We start from the raw sequence: 23046 nt of genomic DNA, 5'->3' as shown, positions 1-23046 counted from the left end.
ACATAGAATACTTTCTGCAGCCAGAAATATCAGTGATGTACCAAAGACAACTTTTGGAATCTAGGCTTTCAATCAACTCAGTGCCTTCAGAGTAAGCATTTCTCCAGACAAAACCAAAGGCTATTCTCATGAAAATTTCCCACCAGCACTCCATATGGACACAGAATACTGAATAGCTATGGGACAAGGCGTATGAGACTTTTCCAGTGAGTTTTTCCACAAAACATTTGGAGAAGAAGCACTTGACATTAGTGTCTATTCTCCCATCCTTTTTGCTATATCTCTGTTCATCATGGGGAAACTGACTCAGTGGTCAAGTTGTGACTAAGTGTCCATTTGTTCTTTAGTATCTGAGACTCATCCTTTTTTCCCCATATAACAAGCAGTGATAGCCTCCTCAGATAAATGCAATAAAATGGTTCTCATTCTGGTTTCCAAGATACTGGATGATGAAGTGTTTATTAAATCATGAAGACACAAACCTGATTAAAGGAAGGGTTGCTCCTATACTATACAGCTCATGAGAAATAAAAATCCAGACGTGGATTTAGTACTTTCAATTCAATTCTACCAATAAATATTCATCACTTGCTTTACACTCCACAGTCTACCTCTGGGAACTCACCACAGCACAGAGATGGCTCCAGTTTCTTCAAGCTCAGGTCAAAGAAGCATGAGTTATTGCAGGGCCTACCCAGGAAGGTGACAGACAGTTGGGAGTACTCCATTAGGAATTAGAGAAGCCAAGTTCTAATTCAAGTGTACCATTTACTATCTAAGTGACTTTAGAAAAGTCACTTCCCATCTCTGGATCTCAATTATATCATTTGCAAAACTTAGGGGGTTGGACTAGATAGATGATCTCTAAGGTCTCTTGTAACTCTAAATCAGTGATTGTAAATAGAAAAGACTCCATTTACCTCTCATTTATTTACACTCCGGAATGTGGCTTCACACCAACACACTCAAATGAAATTGTTCTCTCAAACATTACCAAGGAACACCTAATTGGTAAATCTTCACTCTCCTACAGCTTAGACTCTGTTGGATACTACCATCCTCCATCTTTCCTTCCCTTGACTTCCATGACACTGCTCTCCCCTTGATTCACCTTTCTGTACGTCATCTTTGCCAAACCAGCATCCAAGCCCTTTCCTTCATTGACAAGGCCACTGTCCTAGCTCAAACCATCCTCACTGGTCACCTAAATTATCATGACAGCCTTGAAATTGATGCTCCCGGTTCAAGACTCTTCCTTCTCTAACCCATCCCCAACAAAGTTGCCAAAATATTGTTCCTAAGGTACAATGTTTTTTGTTGTTGTTGTTTTTTTGTTAGTCCCTCTTCCTACCCAAAACTTGTCTATGGCTTCCCATTGTCTCTAGCATCAGAAATAAACTCATCAAATTAGCATTTACAATCTTCCAATCTGTCCCCTCTTCCAGTCTTCCAGCTATAATGGCATGCAATTCTTCCTTTTCACAGACTCTATATTCTAGTCAAACTGTACCCCAAACCTAAAAGTCTATTTCTTGCCTTCGTAAAAGCTATCTACTGATCCAGGCAAAAATCCCCTGCCTTACTCCTGACCACCAAAATTATGATGTTGTATTCTTCCAAGGCTTAATGGAGGGTGGGAAAGAGATTTGCCTAAAGTCACATGTCTACAAACCATTGTAGTAGAGCCAGAATTGATCTCATGAGACTTCAAATGAAGAATATATCAATGGAGGCACTAAAAGCCTGAAGGAGATTATAGAGAATGAAATCAAGAGAATACCTGGAGGAATTAGTTGTGATTATATGCAATGTGTTAAGGTTTTTGGCTTGTTTGGTTGGTTTAACTTGTTATGGGCCAGCATACATACCACCACATGGACAAGCTTGTCAAAAAATCACATATGTGTCAGCATGCCAAACTCTTTGATTTTGAAACTAAAACTGATGCCCTGCTCAACAAACTCAGACCCATATTCTTTCCCTCAGTTTCATTATAACAAATCTTGAAAATCTTCTCCTCTCCTTCCTCGGCTTTCCCCATAGCAAACGCATGAAAATAAATGATTCATTAGCATTGAGTTACATACTTTGGGTACAGGCTTGCTTTGTGCTTCATCATATGTACATGTGCAAGCTCTCAATTTCAACACCATAAAGATCTGTGACTTCTCAGCAAGGATACTATCACCTCTGGGGCAGGGTGCTACCCTTCCACAACTTAACAGGTAAATTTTAATAGATATGAAATGAAGTACATGCAATTATCATCGAACATTTGTGCATTTATTTAGTAGACCATAAAGCTGCAAATTTATTGTTTATAGCCATTTACCAAATGGTCTCAATAATAAATAATTTGAAATCAGATGAATAATTTTATAAAGTATCAAAAGACTTTTATTTTTTTTCAGCTCTCTGCTACCCAGATCAAGGACATCATAAATGGGTGGCATGAGAACACAACTGACCTAAAGGGTACAGGAGTCTCACTGAACCTATGAGTGGATCTTCACCATTCAGTTGAAGGAACTCTCTGGTGGCAGAACTAACAATGGTCTTTATGAATTGTGACTAAAAAAAATAATCCATCACCTGGCAACCATCCTCAAGTTGATGAGCCCTTATGAACTTAGCTAGGCTGATCCTCAAATAACAGATGCAAAGTCCCCTGCTAAGAGTTTTTTTTAGATTGGTTGGGCCTACCAGACCTTGCTTACTCTTGCCTTGACCTTCAAAAAATCACATCACTTCTGTGGGAAGATAAAGTATCAGAGTAAAAGCTGCATGATGGAGTTAAGTGTTATGAGCCAGAAAGTAATATATATTTTTTCTTATCTTCTCTGAATCTTTGTCATACCAATCAATATTATACCAGTGCAATCACATGGCTACAAGTTGGGGAACATGGCAGCATTGCAGAAGGCAATAGAGAGGTACATATAAGACGTGAACAGACCATACCATACAATAAATAAGGGATCACAAAGAGGAACCAGGGTAACAGTCACCACCAAAGAACCATGCGATCCAGAAGATAGTGGGTCGATCTGGTACTGAGATCAAGAGAGGACAATCATTCAACCTAAGTGCTCCCCTGATATATTTACACAAAAAATCCCCCAGCACATTGGGGTGCACAGCCTATGGTAAATGTATATGCTCCAGAATTGCACAGGATGGGCTGCAATCCGCATCACCAGAGGAAACAGCAACATGATGAGACTTCAGATCCATCTGAACACTGAGGCGTTCACAGGCTCCTGATATAATGTAGACTTAGAAAAATTTCACAATTGTCTGTTGATCATTTTAATCCCTCTTTCTTTTGTTGTCTTTTCAATAGAAACCCTGCAACCATGTTTTAGGGGAGAATGCTGATTATCTATGTGTACATAGATATGTGCATTTTATATACCCTTGTCCCCAGGCAAGTTCTCAGAAGTTGTTGGGAAAATGAAAATCTGTAATTAACTCTATTCTCTCCCTGATCTAAAGGAGAGCCCTGTCACTGTATTCCCCAGGTGACTATGTGCTATGCCAGGAGCAAAGGCGCAGCAGGAGAGGCGTGCTACAAGGACAGGAGAGGGAGGCTTTCTGCTGCATGCTGTCTCAGGCAGAATGCTGCCCAGTCGGGCTTATTGGCAAACGGCCGGGGATAAGTTGTCCCCCATACTCTCCACCTCCCTTGCCCTCCCTTCCCCACTACCACCAAACAGAGTTCCCAGCACACAGAATGGCTCTCCTTCCTTGTCATACATAACACAACTGATCTCTGGCAAAGAAAAATCCTGGGGGAAGTGGATGAGAATGATCTATGCTATGCCCCCAGAAAGCACAGCAACAATAATCAGCTACCTCTGTATGATTGCTGCTCCTTCACCACTGCTGCTTCTACCCTAAGCCTGCCGAAATAGCAAAACCAGAGTAGAGTGAAGGAATGGGGGAAGGGAGAGAACTTGGCACACGTAACCCCATCAGAGAGGTTACTCCTTAGCATTGGAACATGGTTTGAGGCAACATTTTGTGGAATCAGTTTCCTCCAAACCTGATTGTCAGAAGGGCCGTTCAAAGTCCCCTGGACCAGGCCCTAACCAGCATGGCAATGTCTTCCACAAAATCCTTATTAATACCATCAGTGATGGTGAGAGCACTGCCAAATCAGACAATTCATTCCAGTTTTGGACAGCTCTGAAGAGTAGAAAGTTCTTACATTTAGTCCAAACCCAGCTCCTGAAAACTTCCACTTGGGGCCTAGTTCTGTATTACCCCACCACCAAACTGCATAATATACCATAAAATAAAATAAAAACAAAGCAAAATGTGCCTGCTACCTGTGTGATCTTGGGAGGTACCTTCCCCACTTTGGGCCACGGTTTCCCCTTGTAAAATGAGCGGGATTGCCTCGATGACCTCTACGATTTCTTCTCATTCAAAATCTGTGTCCCTGTGATGCTAACTCACATATCCTTTCCCGTCCCTGCACATGTCCTTGGTTCCATCTGAAAATATGCTTGTTTCATCTTCACCTAGACTTTACAGTAAGAACCTCCTTAAACCAACTTAGCAACAGAGCAGAATGTAACCCTTTAGTAAACCTTTTCTCTTTGGACATTAAATGAGAAATATGGGTGCTTGATATCATTTTTACATCTGGTCAAATACCATTTGACCCCTTGTTATGGATAAACTTTCACAGATCACAGGCCATTTAGAATATTTTGCTGACCTCGCAGCAGGCAGTATCATTAAGCAAAATGGGCTTTTGAGATTGTCATTTGTTTTTCAAGAGCCATCATCTTTTCAATTAAGTGCTAAACCCCTTCCTTAGATTTAAAAAAAGAAGATGAAGAGGGTGAAGGTATTCCAACAGACCTTTTTCTCCAATGGTGAGTAATATAGTATACTCTATGAATTCCTTTCCAGGGATGGGCCTTAGCACAGCACTTAAGTCAGCATTACCTTTGATCATTTATCAATATATATTTCCCTAGTACTGGGCATTGTTCTAGTTCTTTGGGATGCCAAGAGAACAAAGACAGGACCTGAGCTAGAGGGGGTGCTGCTGGAAAAGAAGATGGTGTAATTAAAAAAAAAAAGGAAAAAAGGAAAAATGAACAAAAGTACATGCTAAACCAGGCAGGAGAGTGCACATCTATAATCACTTTTTTTAGGGAAGCCGAGGATGGTAGATACCTTGATCTTGGGAGTTTGGGGGTACAGGAGAATTCAAGTCAATCAGGTGTCTATGCCAAATCCAACACCAATATGTTAAGCCACAGGAGCACTTGTGAGACTGTTATGAAATAAAATATGTAAAGTTCTGGGCAAACTTGCCACTATATTAACTAACTAGTCATTCAACTGGTATCAATTCAGATCCTATCATGTGCAAGACACTATGCTGATTATACAATGAAAAGCCAAAAGAAAATAACAACCACAAAATCCAGTTAACAAATTTGAAGTGAAATATATGAAAATACATATTATCCATACATTACTATACACACACATATACACACATACACAGAGACAAGAAAGCAAGAGCTTTCCAAAAAGTCTGCAGAATCAATTGTTTTCAGTCAGCTAAATAATTAATACATCAGAAGCCTTGAATGACTATAGTTCTTTGGCAATTGGTACAACAAAGCCAAAGATGGACAATACTGGCTTACTGTTGGACAAGAAAGTTGGTAGGCATTGACTATCAAGTCTTTAGGTCACATTTTAATAGTACTATACAGTTTATTAATATCAACATTGGGCCATAAATTGTGCAAAGAATATTTCCCATAAAAGGGTTAATCTATCCTGGGCCATGGAGTTACAAGGTTTCAGAATCAGGCCAGGAGGATGGTTCTCCTGTTTCCAGACCCAGTAGCCTTTCCTCTATTCCACTCAAAAGACTGTGCTCCAAAACAGAAAAAGCTTCATATCTCATCAGTATTAGGAGAAAGTGATGAATAAATTTATTTCATGTGCTCTGTGTATGATATTCCCTGTCATCCAAAGGGGACACGAATGAACTCAGGATACCACAATAATGAAAATGGCCTGGTGCATTACAAAAGGGCTTGTCATTCAGCTTGTTAACCGACACAGCAAGCTAGATGCCTCCTATGCCTTCATCAGGTCTGGAGGATACATTCAGGGAGTACTCCTCAAAGAAAAATCCTTCTGGCTTCCACTGCCATAGTACTTACAAACAGACAAAGGCATTCCCTCCCAACTTGGATGACCAGGACGACAAATTCATGGAGCCTCTGGCTAAGCAAGGACTTAGAAGATTTAGACTTTGGCATTAAACATCCTTGAAAAATCAAAAACACAATGGTTTATAAGGGAACACTATGATGCCTGCTCTTCTTTTCTTAGTCAAATGTAGGCTCTTGGAAGAAAGCAATTTTGTAGCATTTCTATCTCTAGACCCTATGACAATAGTTTATACATATGTCAATAATATAATGGTCTGTGACCCTAATAGATATCCCTTCCACTGACATAAATTACAACTCTTCAATGTCTGTCCATCTTATGTGGCTCTGCCTCATGTTCTTTTGACACTGTGAGGACATCAGTGGAACACACAGGGTGTCCATCTGTTGTCCCTTGTTCTCATTTTATAAGCGACCCATCTTCCTTTCTTTAATGATATCCATTACTCTGATTTTCTTTTATAATTCTGTTTGTCAAGTTTTGTGGTCTGGTCACACCTCTCAGGAGGCTTTCCAGTGCTGTTAAGGGAATCTTTAGAGACTTTTGTACACTAGACATTTACAATTCACTTTAGCTTTATTTTCAGTCTGAATAAATCTTTCACTTTGCAAACAGTAGGCACTCATTCACGATTGCTAATTTGAAGTGAATTTAACTGAAGCTTGTATAAATCACTCTCAGGTTTCTTCCCACAGCTCCAAGGCCACCCTAGCTCCCTATCTTGGCCCCCACAGATCAGATTCTGACCAAGCAGTTGTTTGGCCTTGCTGACCAGGCTAAACCAAACGATAAGAATGGAATCCATCACTAGACAGAGTTGTCTTGTGTCTCAGCGACTATCCTTAGAGATCCCTGCACCCTGAGCTACATAAGCAAATCATGAAATAATTAAGGCAGCCACAAAAACAAAGACAAGACCTCAGCAGTCGGTGCACGTCCCTCCAGCTTTGCAGGGCTCGAAGCTATAATTCCAAGAGGGGAGAGCAGCTAAGATTCATTTCACACAATCACCGCCTAAATGGTTTCCTCTTCAGCAGCCCTGACCTTGAGTGCTGCCTTTCTTTTCTCATCCACAGTGCACACTGGGTTAGAGCGATGGATTAAAGCTTGAGTCCAATGGAGCAAAAGGAAAAGCTGGCATGACTCCAGAAAGCAATCTGGGGCCCTTCGTCCCTAGGGGCTGTGACACATTGGCTGAGGTCACATCTGCCCTCCCAAGGGCAGGCTTCCTCTGGCCTGGCCTGGGAAGACACCTGGCACTTAAGCAAATGCATGGACATCTGACTTCAAAAAAAGACAAGTCATAGAAAGCCACAAAGACCAGTTCCGAAATGCGTAATACATTCAGACATGTAGTGAATAAGTATGACAGAAAGTGGACTTTGATGTTTCAAAAACTATGACTAACTGCATGGGCATCCTGATTTTCATACAGGACACACACATTCCACCTCTCGTCACTCCCACAAAAAGTTTTCAAAGGCATTATTTTTCCTTCCAAATATTAAAAAAGAAAAAAACAAAAAACAAAAAAAACAATCTTTTACTTCCAAGTTTGTTATTACTTACCTTAAAACCCTGCCCATTTAGCCTCCCCCCACCTCAGCCACATCCCTGTCACTCTTTGAGGTACAGGTTAAGGCATACCCTCTCCAGAATACCCTCTCTGAGTGCTACAGTCCATCCTTATTTCTTTTGTTTCTGAATTCCTGCTGCACTTATGATCTGTCCCACTCAATGGCACATACGTCAGTGTCTTACCCACAATAAATGATATATTCCTTGAAGGCTTAGAGTATCTGAATGAATGAAAGAGAATGTAATGATCATGTGCTACACAGTAAGCATTATATTCAGTGCTAAGAACATAAAAACAAGCAAGCAAGACAAGCCCTGGCCCCAAGAAGTTTATATTCTAATGGAGGACAACAACACAATGCAGGAGAGTGGTGCCAGCAATCAATGAAGACATCTTGTGATTGACCCTAGCATGCCTCATTTCTGTCACTGCCCCTCTACTGAGATGGCTACATTGTACAGCATGGAGTCAAAAAGACCAAGTTCAAAGCTAGTGAAAACTTACTAGCTCTATGACCTTGGACAAGTCATCTAACTTCTGTTTGCCTCAGTTTCCTCAACAGAAAAAATAAAATAGAGATAATAATAACATGTCACCTCCAGAGTTGCTGTGAAAAATAAAGGAGATAATATGTACAAAGTCCTTAGTACAGTGACTAGTACCCTTCCCGTCCTCCTGCTCTTTTGGTTAATGTACTGAGATTGGAAAAAAAAAAACCGCCTATGTTTTCTTTTGCTGCCTGCTCCCTCAGAGAGGTACCCTTGATAACAAAAAAGGAAAAAAAAAGCAAAGAGTTCAGTGAAATTAACTAAGTCTCACATTATTATGTTATAGGAAGTATTCCACACTCAGTCGTCATCTTGCCTCTGACAAGATAAGAGGAAGGCAAATCCCCTTCCCTTTTATTTTTTCCATCTTTGGTTTATGCTTTGGTCATATGTCTGCAAGGTTCCTAAATCACCTTCGCTAATGAATTCCTGAGCCACACACCAAGCTCCTGTTGTTTGTCCTCAATGCTGCTGATACCAAACTAGTCTCTTTGGACCATATCACTCTCAACAAGCCTGAGAAAGGGGGAAAAGACTTAAAGAGGCTCGAATAGCTGTTTTCAGGTATTTGAAAGGTGGAACCTGAAGGGCAGAACCAAGAGAAATGGAAGAAGATAGAAAGAGGCAGATTTAGACTTGATGTGACAGAAAATGTCTGAAAGAAAAGTAGAATTAAACTTACTGCCTTGGATGATAGCAGGTTCTCCATATTTGGAGGAATTCAAGAAAGGGATGGGTGACCACTTGACAGAGATGTCATCCAAAGTATTACTTATATGTGTCACTAGATCCCCAAAGGTCTCCTCTCATTTTGAATTTCCATTTGATTCTGTTTTTCTCTTTGTATACAGAAGCCAAGAGGAGGGTACAGATGGCTTCTTTAGTAAAGGAAAAGCTTTGTATATAAGGAACTCAGAAAATAGTATGGATAAAATTTTTAGTGAAGGAAAAGCTCTATGTGAGTCAGTAGTACAGAAGGACACTTCCTCCTCCTATTCCCCCTCCACCCAAAGCTCCCTCAATCTTAGCCTGAATTGAATATGACAAAAGGTCAAATACTAGAAAAGACATAACTCTTCTTCACTCCAAAGATGACAGCCTATACCTGGAGTTGTCTGCTCCATTTAAGGCACTAAGTGTCATGAAGGATGTTGATAAGCGAGAGTGTATCCAGAATGGTAAGACCACTTAGACTATACTACACAAGGATGACTTAAGGAAACTAAGGATGTTTAGCCTGGAGATCCTTGATTGGAAAAGATTGGGGAACAGAGGAATGTGGAAGATAACAAACAGATGAATTCAAATATTTCAAGGGCTGTCCCATCAAACAGGGAATAGATTTATTCTGCTGGGCCCTGAAGGATAGAACTAGGAAGAAGGAGGGGAAATTACAAAGAGGCAAACTTTACACTTCATTCTATGAAAATTTTCTAATGATGACAGCTATCTAAAAGTATAATAGTCTGCCTGAGGGGGCAATGGATTTTCGGTCTCACCTGAGATCTTCAAGTAAAGTAGGGCTAGGCAATTATTTCTCATGGACACAATAATTTAACACATTGGCATCTGAAGGCCCTTCTCACTTTTAAATTTTATATTTCTCTGAATTTATCACAATTCTCTATGGCATTTTGATTCCCATTCCTGGTGGATTGTGGATTATATTATTCACCTTTGCCCAAATGACTCACTATTTTTCTAATTTCTATTTCAGTGCCTTATGTTTGAAATGCCCTGAAAACCTATCTCCTCCAAAGAGATAGTCCTAGTTAAAAAAAAATATATATATATATATGTGTATATATATATATATATATATATATATATATACACACACACACACACACACACACATATATATATATATATATATACACACACACACACACACACACATATATATATATATATATATATATATACACACACACACACACACACACATATATATTATGGTATCTATAGATAAAAAAAAGGAATTCACATATAAGTTCCTCAAAAGCTCCCATTTTGGGTTCATAGTTTAAGTACATTTATCTTAGCCAATGGCAGCTAATATAGAAGAACAAACACATGGGCTTAGAGAGTTCAAGCCCAGCTCTAGCATTTAGGAACTAAGCTTGGACAAACTACTTTCCTTCTCTGAGCCTCAGTTTTCCAACTTGTAAAATGAAAAGATTTATTCAAAGTTCTTCTGGTATTTTTTTCCTTTTTTACATCTCTTTCATCTCTGACTATAACCTTCCTCTTATTGTGTTACATCTTTTGGAATAGAATAAAAAATACCTAGGAGTAGCAGTTAAGTAAAATTTGCCAAAACATCTGCCAAGTCTGAGAGTATATGTACTACTCCACACCCTTAACATGTCCCCATCAACCACTACCAGTGTAAAAAAAAAGAAGGAAACAGGTGTTCACATCTTTTTTTATTTTTTTCTGAGTCAACTCTCAGTTTCTTTTCTGTTAATGTTATTCTTGACATATATACTGCTATACTCAGTGCGTAGATTATTTTTTTCTGGTTCTGCTCACTTTAGTCTAAATCAATTCATTTAAGCCTTCCTACATTTTCATGAACTATTTTATTTCTTATGAAATATTACTATATTATTACATTCACGTGTCACAGTTTATTTAGCCATTTAAATCAAGACGTTTTAACTAGAATGCTCCACAAGGGTGGATAAAAATGTTAGCCAAGGCCATCAGCACCATGGGCATCATCTCTACAGTTAATAAAGGAACAGAGAAAATGGACGTTGAATGCAGACCCTGAGCTCTATGGGCACACCTATAGTATTATAGGTGCCATCTATTTGGAAAGTAGAGTGGAATGGCTCTAAGTCCTTTTAATATGGCTTCAATTTCATTCCATTTATTCTCAGTGAAAACTGCTAGGAAATGTTCATTATAAATTCTCCTGCTTTCATGTCACCTTCCTATCCTTCCTCCATGCTTAAACCCAAATTACTCTGGTCATTGATTGACCAACAATAGGTCCCAAGACTACTTGGCCTTGTTTGGGCCCTGATTGGCTCACAGTGAATGCTAAAAGCAATTATTTCTGTTCTTACCAGAAATACCTAGGATCTTCCTCCCAGATTGGAATTTTTTTTGACTAACTAAAAGAGATCATTCTTTGTTTCAATCCTTACCTAGATTTAGTCACTGATTGGGTAAAACTGATACCTGTTAAAGACTTTAGCCTAAAAAGGCCAAAGTCTCCCATTGCATCCTGATTTATATCTAGCCACTAGACCCAGATGGTTCTGGAGGGGAAAATGAGACTGGTGACTTTGCCCAGCCTTCCCTCACTTCAATCCAATTCACTTTCATGTCATGACATCACCTCCTTGATGTCCTGGTCGTCTTTGAGAAAAAAGGATAAATAACAACATCTCCCTGGTATATAGTGCATCCGAGGAAGAAAGTCAGGGAAAAAGTGGAAAAACGAACAAGTGCCCTTTCAGTTCATTTTTTTCTATGATAATTGCTGTTTGAAACTTCTATGATTTTGCTGCCAAATTATTGTTGTAGGAATGACTGTTGAGGGACAGAAATGTAAAATGAATATTGCTCCTTTCTGCAATAACTGTGCTAGAAACACATGAGGGAAAGGAACTTTCAGCACAGTGAACACCTCTTCCTCCCCCTGGCATATCTCAGTTGCTAAACTGTCATCTTAGAAGAGAGCTTTGGGACACAAATTCCCACTGGAAATGCTTCTCTGACTTCATAACTGTCATTCAGCCAGGGAAAAATATACTTGGCAATGCTCTCAGGTACCTCTATAATACATACTTATATTCTATAATGCACTTGATTTTTTTCTGGAATAAGTCTATCACATTTCAGACTCTCCATTTTCCCTTTCTTTTACCTATGTAAGATTTCTCAGACATTTGATACTTGCTACGTATTAATGGGATTGTAGAGTCTCTTGGAGAGTTTAAAGACAGTGGTCCATGCCTAGAGTGCATCCATCACCAGTGTCAGAGCAGCAGATCAAACTGAAAAGTGTCCCATGTATCCAGTTCTCTTCTTTAAATATCGAGCATGTTAACACAGCAGTGTTTCTACTGGGCTTATATCCCAAAGAGATCTTAAAGGAGGAAAAGGGACCCACATGTGCAAAAATGTTTGTGGTAGCCCTTTTCTTAGTGGCTAAAAGCTGGAAACTGAATGGATGCTCATCAATTGGAGAATGGCTGAACAAGTTATGGTATCTGAATGTTGCAGAATATTATTGTTCTGTAAGAAACGACCAGCAAGATGATTTCAGAGAGGTAGGAGAAACTTACATGAACTAATACTAAGTAAAATGAGCAGAACCAGGAAATCATTGTACATGTCAACAAGAAGACTATATGATGATCAATTCTGATCGACGTGGCTCTCTTCAACTATAATTCAAACCACTTCCGATTGTTCAGTGATGAAGAGAGCCATCTACATCCAAAGAGAGGACTGTGGGAACTGAGTGTGAGCCACAACATCGCATTCTTACTCTCTCTGTTGTTATTTACTTGCATTTTGTTTTCTTTCCCAGTTTTTTTCTTCCTTCTTGATCCAATTTTTCTTGTGCAGCAAGGTAACTGTATAAATCTGTATATATATATATATATATATATATATATATATATATATATATATATATATATATATATTGGATTTAACATATGATTTAACATATTTAACATGTATTAGACTACTTGACACCTAGGAGAGGTGGGAAGGAGATAATAATTTGGAACAGAAGGCTTTGCAAGGGTCAATGCTGAAAAATTATTCATGTATATGTTTTGTAGAAAAATAGTGAACATGACTCCTCCCCATTTCAGTTTCTACAAGAATAGTCAGATTCCTCAGAAATGCCTTGGTTAGATATGCTATTTATGTGAGCAGTTTTCAAATCTATGGAATCAGAGCCAATGATATTTGACTGAAATGGAATGCAAAATAAATAAAAAGGAATTTCATCAGGTTATAGAGATCTAACAATTAATCCCTGTTTTCATAATACAGTGAGAGAGGGACAGATCATTCACATCAGGGTGGTAGAAATTAGTTTGTATAGCCATGGTGCTTAAGCTCTCTTCTTTTAGTCTTAGGGAAACAACTTAGATGGATGGAGCTCTTGGGAAATGCAGCTTCAAGATTTCTGTGCCAGATCTACACTGCCTGCACCTCTCTCATTCTTTTCACTGTGTCTATACATCTTCCCTCTTACTTCCATCAACATTTCTTTGACTCCATGAGATTCTAATAGCTGTTTTAGTCTACTTGGACTGAAGTATTTCTCACCTTATAACAGTATGCAGTAGACAATGCCAGCACATGCACAGCCTTCTGGGTAACATGCCTGAAGAAACCCATCCCCAGTAAACAAGGCTCTCTCTTGGCCCTAAGCATCGTGAATATATGGAATCTAGTTACAGACATACTTCCACATGTGTTTCTTTTTAAAAAAAAATCCTTTTTCCCAATTATACATAAAACAATTTTTAATATTCATTTGTTAAAATTATGAGTTCCAAATTCTCTCCAACCCTTTCTCCCCTCCCTTGCCTGAGACAATAGGCATTTTAATATAGGTAATACCCGGCAGTCTGTGTTTCAACATTATTATGAGAATAAGTTAGTTAAGTCTCAATTTTGGAAATAAGTCAGAATTCTCAAGAACTTAAGGTATCACCCCTTCAATGCAACATATACTGACAAGGTAAATTCTTTTTTAAATTTTATAATTCCATATCATGGAATGCTCTCATGTATCATTAAAAAAAACAGCTTGTAACAAGAAGTATCAAACAATAGGCATTGATCAGATTAATAGAAATGCTTAAGAGAATCAAGCCTCTGATGCTAGTACTATTATATACAATGTCAGCCCCAACTGTGTGTTTGTATACATACATATATGTGTGTCTGTATATATGTAACCCTTAGAGTATCTAACCCTTAATGAACAAGGCAAGAATAGAGAGATTCCTGTTCTAAATCATTTCAATTAAACAAGTCAGCAATTTGCATCAAAAACAATACTGAGCTTGCCGTAAAAAGATCTGAGTTTGTATGTCTGAGACTATTAACAGTGTGACCTTGGGAAAGGTTCACTTAACTTTGACTCCCATATTTACAAATGCACTCCTTTTGGTTGACAAGATATTTTCTTCCCAACCATTTTCAAAGCATGCCATCTGTACTCTGGCCATCTTCCTTTCCTCTGCCCCTAAAGCTCAGTGCTCTGACAGGTGAGTTTTGTCTTTATGTTGCCTGGAACCAAGACCCCACACCATTTCTCAGGCATTTCTAAATCATGCCTCTAAACATATACTACCCCCCTTCCTTTTTGGCTCCATCTTTAAGTATGCCTTCCCCAAATAGAATGCAAGCATTATGAAGGCAAAGACCACCTTATTTGCTAATATCTGCACTTAGCACAATGCTTGGCACACAGTAAGACTGAGCAAATACTTTTTTATTCATTCATTCATTCACTCATTCATTCATGTGGAAACTTTTCTAAGTCTTAAAGCAAAAATCAGGGATGCTTATTGATTACCTCCTATGTGCAGGGCTCTGTGCTAGACAGTAAATGATGCCTCTGTCCCAAGAGAGTCAATCAATTCCAGGTGTTATAGAACTTTTCTTTTTTTCTTTGGTTCACCTCTGTGCTTTAATAGCTAAGCACTTAGGAATTATACTTTGGAAACATGGTCAGTAGGGAGGCACCTTCTCTTGCCCAGAAATTCAAGGGGAAGAGAGTATCGGTGTTTCAGATTGCTCGGGAAAGAGAAGAGAAAGAAGCCTAGAAATTAAAGGAAGAAACCAAGCAGGGACAGTCTGGAGCTTGTAGATCTTAGTAGAATGAATCCTACATTAGCATGAGCACTGGGCAACAAAATCACCTGGCAGAAACCCAGCCAAAAAATAAATAAATTCCTGAATCTGAGAAATCGGGGACAGTGAAAAGTAACATAAGAAGAGGAAAATGTAGCCCACATTCTCTATTGTTCTCATGCTGTGTAGGTAACTTCTGAGAAGCCAAATGAAGAGAGGGTGACATGTGATCAAGACAGTGAAAAACAAGGACCTACCCACATTCTAAACAATTAGAAGCAGCTAGGTGGTACAATGGATACAGCAGTGGACCTACAGTCAGGAAAACAGTTCAAATACAACCTTGCTAGCTGGGTGACTCTGTTTCAAGTTTTTTTTAAACTCTGTGTGTCTCATTTTCCTCATCTGCAAAATGGGATAACAGAATCTACCGTGTAGGATTACTGTGAGCATCAAATGAGATGGGATCATTTGCAAAGTGCTTAGCATGACACATAGTAGGCTCTATATGAATGTTAGCTGTTAGCTAATAAACCAAACCAAGAACAGCAAGAAGGACATCTAATAAAATGAATGAACTGGCAAATTCAAATGGCAAAAGCAAAAAGCATTAACAGCAAGTACAAGAATCTTGTTTAGCTACTTTTTTTCTTTGCTTAATTAAGCCAGTCAAGGGGAACCATACAGCAGCTGCTAACTCCATGAGCATCCATTCACTGGGAGCAGCAGAAAGGGACTGCTGCCAAGCAGGAGTGACTGTCTGCCAGGAGCGAGACCTGGAAGAAATAGAGAGACAGACAAGAGCTGTGGGGGAGAAAGGGAAGAGGGAAGCAAAGGGAGGGAGAAAAAGGAAGAGGGAGAGAAAAGAAGGAGAGACAGAAAGGAGGGGGAGGAGTAGCAGAAGGAAATAAAGAAGAGGAGAAACAAGGAAAGATAATTGAGGAGAGAGATAGAGGATCAAGGAGAAAGAAAAGGAAGGGTAAAGCTAGATGTCTAAATACAAAATGAAGATTCTGCACCCATCTTTTCCAGCTCAAGAAAAAAATCATGGAGTATTCACATCTATGGATATCTCTTTGGATTTATAATCAGTTTCATTTTCTCATGATGGAGGGTCACATGTATAATCTATATCAAATTGCTTGCCATTTGAATGAGGGGCAAAGAGGAGGAAGAGAGAATTTGGAAGTCAAATTTTGAGAAAAAAATGTTTAAGTTGTCTTTATATGAATTTGGAGAAAAATAAAATACTAAATTTAAAAAAAAAGAAAAGGTCAGACAAAAGACAGCAGATTTTTTTCCCTCAAAGGTACATTCAGCTTTTGCTTTCTTTCAAATTTACATATGTTTCCCAGAAGTTTCTGGTCTTCCTGAAAACTCTTAACAGCTCAAAATAGCCAGTAATATTCGTCAACCCTAAGAGAAATACATCCTGCACATAACTGAATGATTACAAAATCATGTGAAGACAGAACATGTACTTCTATCCAAAGGGAGCAGGAAAAATCACCCACAAGGCATGTGGGTATGTGCAAAGATCCAGAGAAGGGAAACTAAATGGCAAATTGGGAGAGCAACCAGTGTGTCAATTGTGGAAAGGATAGTGGGATGCCATGAACCTAGAATAGTAGACTGGACTGTATCCCAAAGACATCATAAAGGAGGGAAAAGGACCCCCATGTGCAAAAAGGTTTGTGGCAGGCCTTTTTGTAGAAACTGGAAACTAAATGGGTGCCTATCAGCTGGAGAATGGTTGAATAAATTATGGCATATGAATGTTCTATAAGAAACAATCAGCAGGAAGATTTTAGAGAGGCTTGGAGAAAATGACATGAACTGATGCTAAGTGGAGTGAGTAAAACCAGGAGTTTATCATACACGGCAACAAGATTAAATAATGATCAATTCTGATGGACGTGGCTCTTTTCAACAATGAGGTGATTCAGGCTACTTCCAATAGTCTTGTGATCAAGAGAGCCATCTATACCCAGAGAAAGGTCTGTGGGAACAAACATAGCATTTTCACACATTTTGTTGTTGTTCGCTTGCATTTTGTTTTCTTTTCTTTTTGATCTGATTTTTCTTGTGTAGCATGATAACTATGGAGATAAGTAAACAAGAATTGCACATATTTAACATATGTTATATTATTTGCTATCTAGGAGAGGGTGTAGGGGAAGAGGGAGGAAAATATTTGTTAGACAAGACAAAATATTTGTTTTGCAAGGATGAATGTTGAAAAATATCTAAGCATATGTGAAAATAAAAAAAACTTTAATAATAATGATAATAATAAAAGAAAAGTAGGTTGGATTTAGACTATGCCATGATTAAACTGCCAAGATAAAGAGTCTATATGTAAGTTTTGAGGCAATAAGGAGCCAATGAAGATTCTTAAACAGGACAGTAGTTTGGTCAGGCTCCTGGATTCAGAGGATTATGGTAACATCTATGGAGAAGATGGAATGGGCATTGGAAGTTCAAATGGAAAGTAGTTACAACAGATAACAAAAGAAGTAATGAAGCTGTGAACTCCATGTGAAGAGAGGGGGGCTGTTATTGGGGTTGAAATAATGAGACTTGACAATTGATTGCTTGTGAAGAGAGAAAGAGAATGAAGGTTTGCCCCTGAATCAAAAACTTGGGCCTGGGCTACTCCCTTGAAGAGAAATATGCAAGTGTAGCAGAGAAAAGTATTGAGAAGAGAATCTGAGATGCCTATAGGCCAGAGAGAAGGAAATGCCCATCAGGCAGTTAATGGCATAGAAATGAAGCTCAGAAGGGTGGATATACAGATTTTACAGTCACCTGAACAGGGAACACTAGACGTAAGGGTTCAGCCTCCTAGGCTGAGAGGAATGAAGAGGGTGTAGAGAAGAACATTGGAAGTGGAAGCTGAGATTTTAGTAAAGCAAAAATTTGAAACAATTTGGAAAAGGTCATAGCCAAAGTCAAGCTTTTCACCTTCTACTCCCATCTCCCCCATCAGTTCTTCTCATTCATTCCCTATCACTTGTTTATAATCAAGGACTGCTTCAGTGTCTTTCCTCTTTCTTACCACTCAGTTGCCAAGAGCAGAGCTTTTAAACATCTATTGTACAATAGGCTCCAAGGGAAGTCTATGGTCCCCTTCTCAGAATTAGATTATTAAAAGAAATTAAAAGAAAAAAAGAAAATACCCAGGATGACCAAGGAAAAGAAACCTAATGAAATAGTTCTCAGTTTTTAAGTTCACAGACCTCAGGTTAAGACTCCCTTCCTCAGAGAGTCTTGCCATCTTGGTTGTTGTTCCTGTACCACTTCTTTCCCCCACTCCAGTCCATCCTCCAAACAGATGCCAAAGTTATTTCCTTTCAATGTAACTCTGACCATGACTTTTGAGTCATGCGTGACTTTTTGTGACTCCGTTTTCAATTTTCTTGGCAAAGATAATAGAGTGCTTTGCCATTTGCTTCTCCACCTCGTTTTGCAGATGGGGAAACTGAGGTAAATAGGATGAAATGACAAATTTGAACTTGGGAAGATGACTCTCTCTGAGTCCACTGCAGCACTGCCTAGCAACAATCCCTATTCTCTCCACTGATGGAATATAAGCTCCTTGGGAGCAGAGATTGTTTAATTTTTTCTTTATATCTCCAATATCTAAAAGAGAGCTTGACTCTTAAAAGCTGATTGATGAACAACCCTTCCCTCATTAAAAACTTTCAGTCAAAATGAGAGATATCTCACAAATCACTGATATCATAAAAGTCATGAGAGTGACATAGTCCTGAAGAGATACATTCTTACCTAAAATGTTAAAACTGGTTTTTAAAAAGGGCATATCTTCAATGCTGATCATAGGTTGTCACTTAGAACTTCCATGACCTTGGACAAGTCAGTCTCTGGGCCTCAGTTACCTGATCTTTCACATGAAGGGGGCTGCCCTATATAACCTTGAAGTGCCTTTCAACTCTAAATTCCAGTGACTATAATCTTACAAATTACCTCAACTACTTCAAAGGATTTCAAGGATAAGATGAACAATTGATTTAATCTCTCTAGACCTCAGTTTCCTCATATGTAAAATGAATGATTATTTATAAGGGTCCTTCCAACTCTAATATTCAATCATTCTAATCCAATCTGATACGCAATTATTAAGTGCCTATGTGTTTGGCACCATGTTAGGTGATAATGGGTATGAAAGTATTTCATAACCATAAAAAATAGGTTATGATTGTAGTCAGAAGGTATATATTTTTCTCTCTAAGTCAAATATTCAGGAAATCACAAAATGTCCCTACTATTCTCTGATACTACCCTCCCTAGTCCCGTATCATCTCCCCTAACCCTCACTACTCTTTAGGACATGGTGATGATGTGAAGATTCCAAAATAGAGATATTGTTCTAAATAATGCTCTCAGCCAAGAACCACCATTTCCCTTTGTGTAAGAAGATAATTTGGTAACCACAGCTGTGCTTCACAAACCAGTTTTACGTCTTTGGGCTGTCACTTAACATCTAGGCATCTAACCTCAGGATCTCAGGCAACCTTCCAGAGCAACATTAAGAGCTATGTATTATTCCCTTCTAGACTGTATATTGGAATTTGGGGAACCTGGGGAAAATTAAGAATTGTGTTTTATTCTCCTGTATCAACATTCTATTCTTGGAGTTACTGGAGCCTCTCACAAGGGACACATAATTTCTTTCACTTCTGAACATCTCTATACTGCAACCTTAGCACCTGTGTTTGCCGACTGTGACTCTAAGGAGAGTACATACAATTCCAACTGCCCTCACTCCATAAAACAGGATTTTCAGGAGAACAATTTTAAACCTTTGACCCTTCACTCTGTTACTGAGAATACACATGACCCCCAAGGAGGATTAGTGACTTTGAGAAGCATCGATTTTGTGTTAGAAAAGAAAATAAAATGTGTGTTTGCACATAGGGTGTTTAAAGCAGGTGGGGTGATTCAGATGTGATTCATGAGATACATGAATTTTGCACATACAAATGATATTGATAGATGAATTAGGGTAAAATGTATAGACTGGAAAAATGATGCTTCAAACAGAAGTTTGAACCGAGCAGCATTCAACCACAGGTAAATATTTCAGCTCAGTATCTAAGGTGCCACCTGGCTGCTTAATAACATTACAAATTTATGTTCCAGTTCCAGTTCTGCTATGGCTAGTTGTGCGACCTTGAGAAAATCATTTTTCCCTTTCTAGGATTATTTCCTCTTAAAAGCAATTTGACAGCTCTCTGAGGTCATTTATATCCCTACAATTATATAACTTCTAGAAGAATCTATGAAATATTAGGACAACAGGAGAAAGATCTATGGCACATTATGTGGCTCCCCTGGAGAGAACTACTTTACAGTAGTGCATGGATAAGAGTTACCCAAGATAAGCAGGCAGGGATGAGTGCCATCTGCATTGAGAGTAGAAGTACGGAGTGGGGAATGTCCATCTCAGAAAGATCAAAACCCCACTGATATTCTGGGAGACTTTGGAAAAGTGTGGATCCTTGGATCATTGGATGCATTTTTTTAAATGTTTAATTTCAATTTTAATTTTTCAAACTTATTTTATTATAAGGAAGCCTTTTTCTACTTGTGCACACTCAGGGTGAGGAAAGTAAAAGAATTCATCTTTCCATTTTTCACCTACGACTTCTATGTAAAGAAAAGTACAGAAACACATTCTGCCTAAATCATAATGTAGAGGTTGATGTATTCTAAGTTTTAAAATACTGACATCTATGTCTTTAGTGCTCTAGAGTTTACAAAGCACTTTCTCCACAGGATTTCCTTTGATCTTCTTCATGCCAGCCCTATGAAGTAGGTAGTGAAAGTATTGTCATCTCCTTTTTAACAACTGATGAAAAGCAGCCTTAGAGCTTTGAAATTACTTGACAGACAGGCAGCCTGGCACAGGGAAAAGGTGAAACTTATAGGCAAAAGACACTGGCTTCCTGGTCTGGCTCTATCACTTAGCTGTTTGACCTTGGCAATCATACCTAATATCCCTGAGTCTCAGTTTCTTCATCTTTAAAATAAGTTTAAACATCCAAGGTCCCTTATGGCTTTAATTCAAGATCTAGAAAAGCCTCATTTTCTGACCCATGCCCTCTATACACAAATAAAAAAACACAGACTTAATTATATAGTTGAGTAATAATGTTCTGAACAAGCAGGCATCTAACCTCAACAAATCATAAAAATAATTAATAGGTGAAAATCAAGGACAACAATGAGACAACATAACCAGAATTTCAGAGATGAAGCAAAAGTAGACCCTAAAGGAAAAACCCTCTATTTGAATATAGAGATGAAGAAAACAGAAAAAAAAAAGATTAATGAACTAAACAGTTTAAAAACAAGCCCAAGTCAACAATCATAAAAGAAATTCAAAAGTGAACTGAACAGTTTAAAAATTAGCCCAAGTCAAGAAGCATAAAACAAATTCAAAAAGAAGAAATCATGAAAATGAGGAAAGACACTGATAAAACTGAAAACAAAATACAATTGAAAAGATCAACAATAAACTAAAGCAGGTTTTGGAGAAGTCCAGAAAAATCAATAAACCTTTAGCTACCCTTATTAAAAAAACAAAGAGGAAATCATCACTGATAGACCTTGACTGTCCATGGCTAATCCCCAACCAAACCAGAGGTACACAAATAAATTTCTGGATTATCAACTATATTAAATAGATTATTGACTCTTTTCCTAGAACTCATTCTTATTTCCAAGGGAAAAAAAATCAGGTATGACTGATAGTATACATGTGAAACATACAAGAGTAACAATGACAAAGACAAGTATTATGGTACAGTGTCTCACAGTCAGAAATACTTGCATTTAAATCCCACCTCCGATACCTGTTGGCTATGTGATCTTAGAACAGTGTCTTATACTCTGGGAGATGACTGTGAACCACTACAAAGAATTTCCAATCCCTCTAATTTTGTCTGCCTGAATTTTGGATTTCCTTCACAGGCTAAATGTACACTATTTCAAAGTCCGATTCTTTTTGCTCAGCAAAACAACCTGTTTGGTCATGTATACATATATTGTATTTAATTTATACTCTAACATATTTAACATGTATTGGTCGACCTGCCATCTGGGGGGGGAAAGGAGGGGAAAAATTGGAACAAATGGTTTGGCAATTGTCAATGTTATAAAATTACCATGGTAATTTTATCTGGTAAATAAAATTACCCATGGTAAAATATCTGGTAAATAAAAACTATTAAAAAAAAAAAAAAAGAAAAAGAAAAGTGTCTTACCTTTTCAGCATCCCAAGCAACTCTCTGGGAATCTAAGTTGCAGAGAAGGTATCCATCTGCATTGGCAAATGACTCTCTTCATCCAGATCTCCCTATAGCAATAAACATGAAAGATCTGGTGAAATCACCATTATCATAGCTAACATTTACATATCTCTTTAAACATATGATATCTCGCTTGACTCTCACAACAGTACAATGAGATGGATATTAAAATATTTAAGTCTAAATGCCCAGAAAATATTTCAAACTGAACAAGGCCAAAACAGAGATTATATTCCCCCTCAAACCTTTTCTATTACTGGTTAAGATACCACCATCCTTCCAGTTATCCAGGTTCTCAACATCAGAGATATTCTCAACTCCTCACTCTCCTTCACGGGATCCAATATTGCCATTTCACTGATACTCAGTTTTCCCATCTGTAAAATACAGATAATTCCTTATTGTATCTATGTCACAGGCAGCTAGTGGCAGACAATTACTAGCTACATGATTTTGAACAATTCTTTGTCTGCTTTAGTTTCTTCAACTATAAAATGCAAGTAACAATAGCTTCTGCCTCATA

The 23046-nt window shown here is 38.3% G+C and overlaps 1 long non-coding RNA gene across 1 annotated transcript in view; it reads right to left on the bottom strand.

Moving 5' to 3' along the window:
• Positions 1 to 22572, bottom strand: part of LOC141548411 (uncharacterized) — a 320862-nt gene extending 298290 nt beyond the window's left edge. The window contains exon 1 of the long non-coding RNA XR_012483938.1: positions 22479 to 22572. This is a non-coding gene — a long non-coding RNA (uncharacterized LOC141548411). The remainder of the gene's footprint in view (positions 1 to 22478) is intronic.
• Between the last annotated feature and the right edge of the window lie 474 nt (positions 22573 to 23046).

This window comes from Sminthopsis crassicaudata, chromosome X (genome assembly GCF_048593235.1).
Source record: "Sminthopsis crassicaudata isolate SCR6 chromosome X, ASM4859323v1, whole genome shotgun sequence".
NCBI lineage: Eukaryota > Metazoa > Chordata > Mammalia > Dasyuromorphia > Dasyuridae > Sminthopsis > Sminthopsis crassicaudata.
This window is presented reverse-complemented; position numbering and strand designations above follow the sequence as displayed.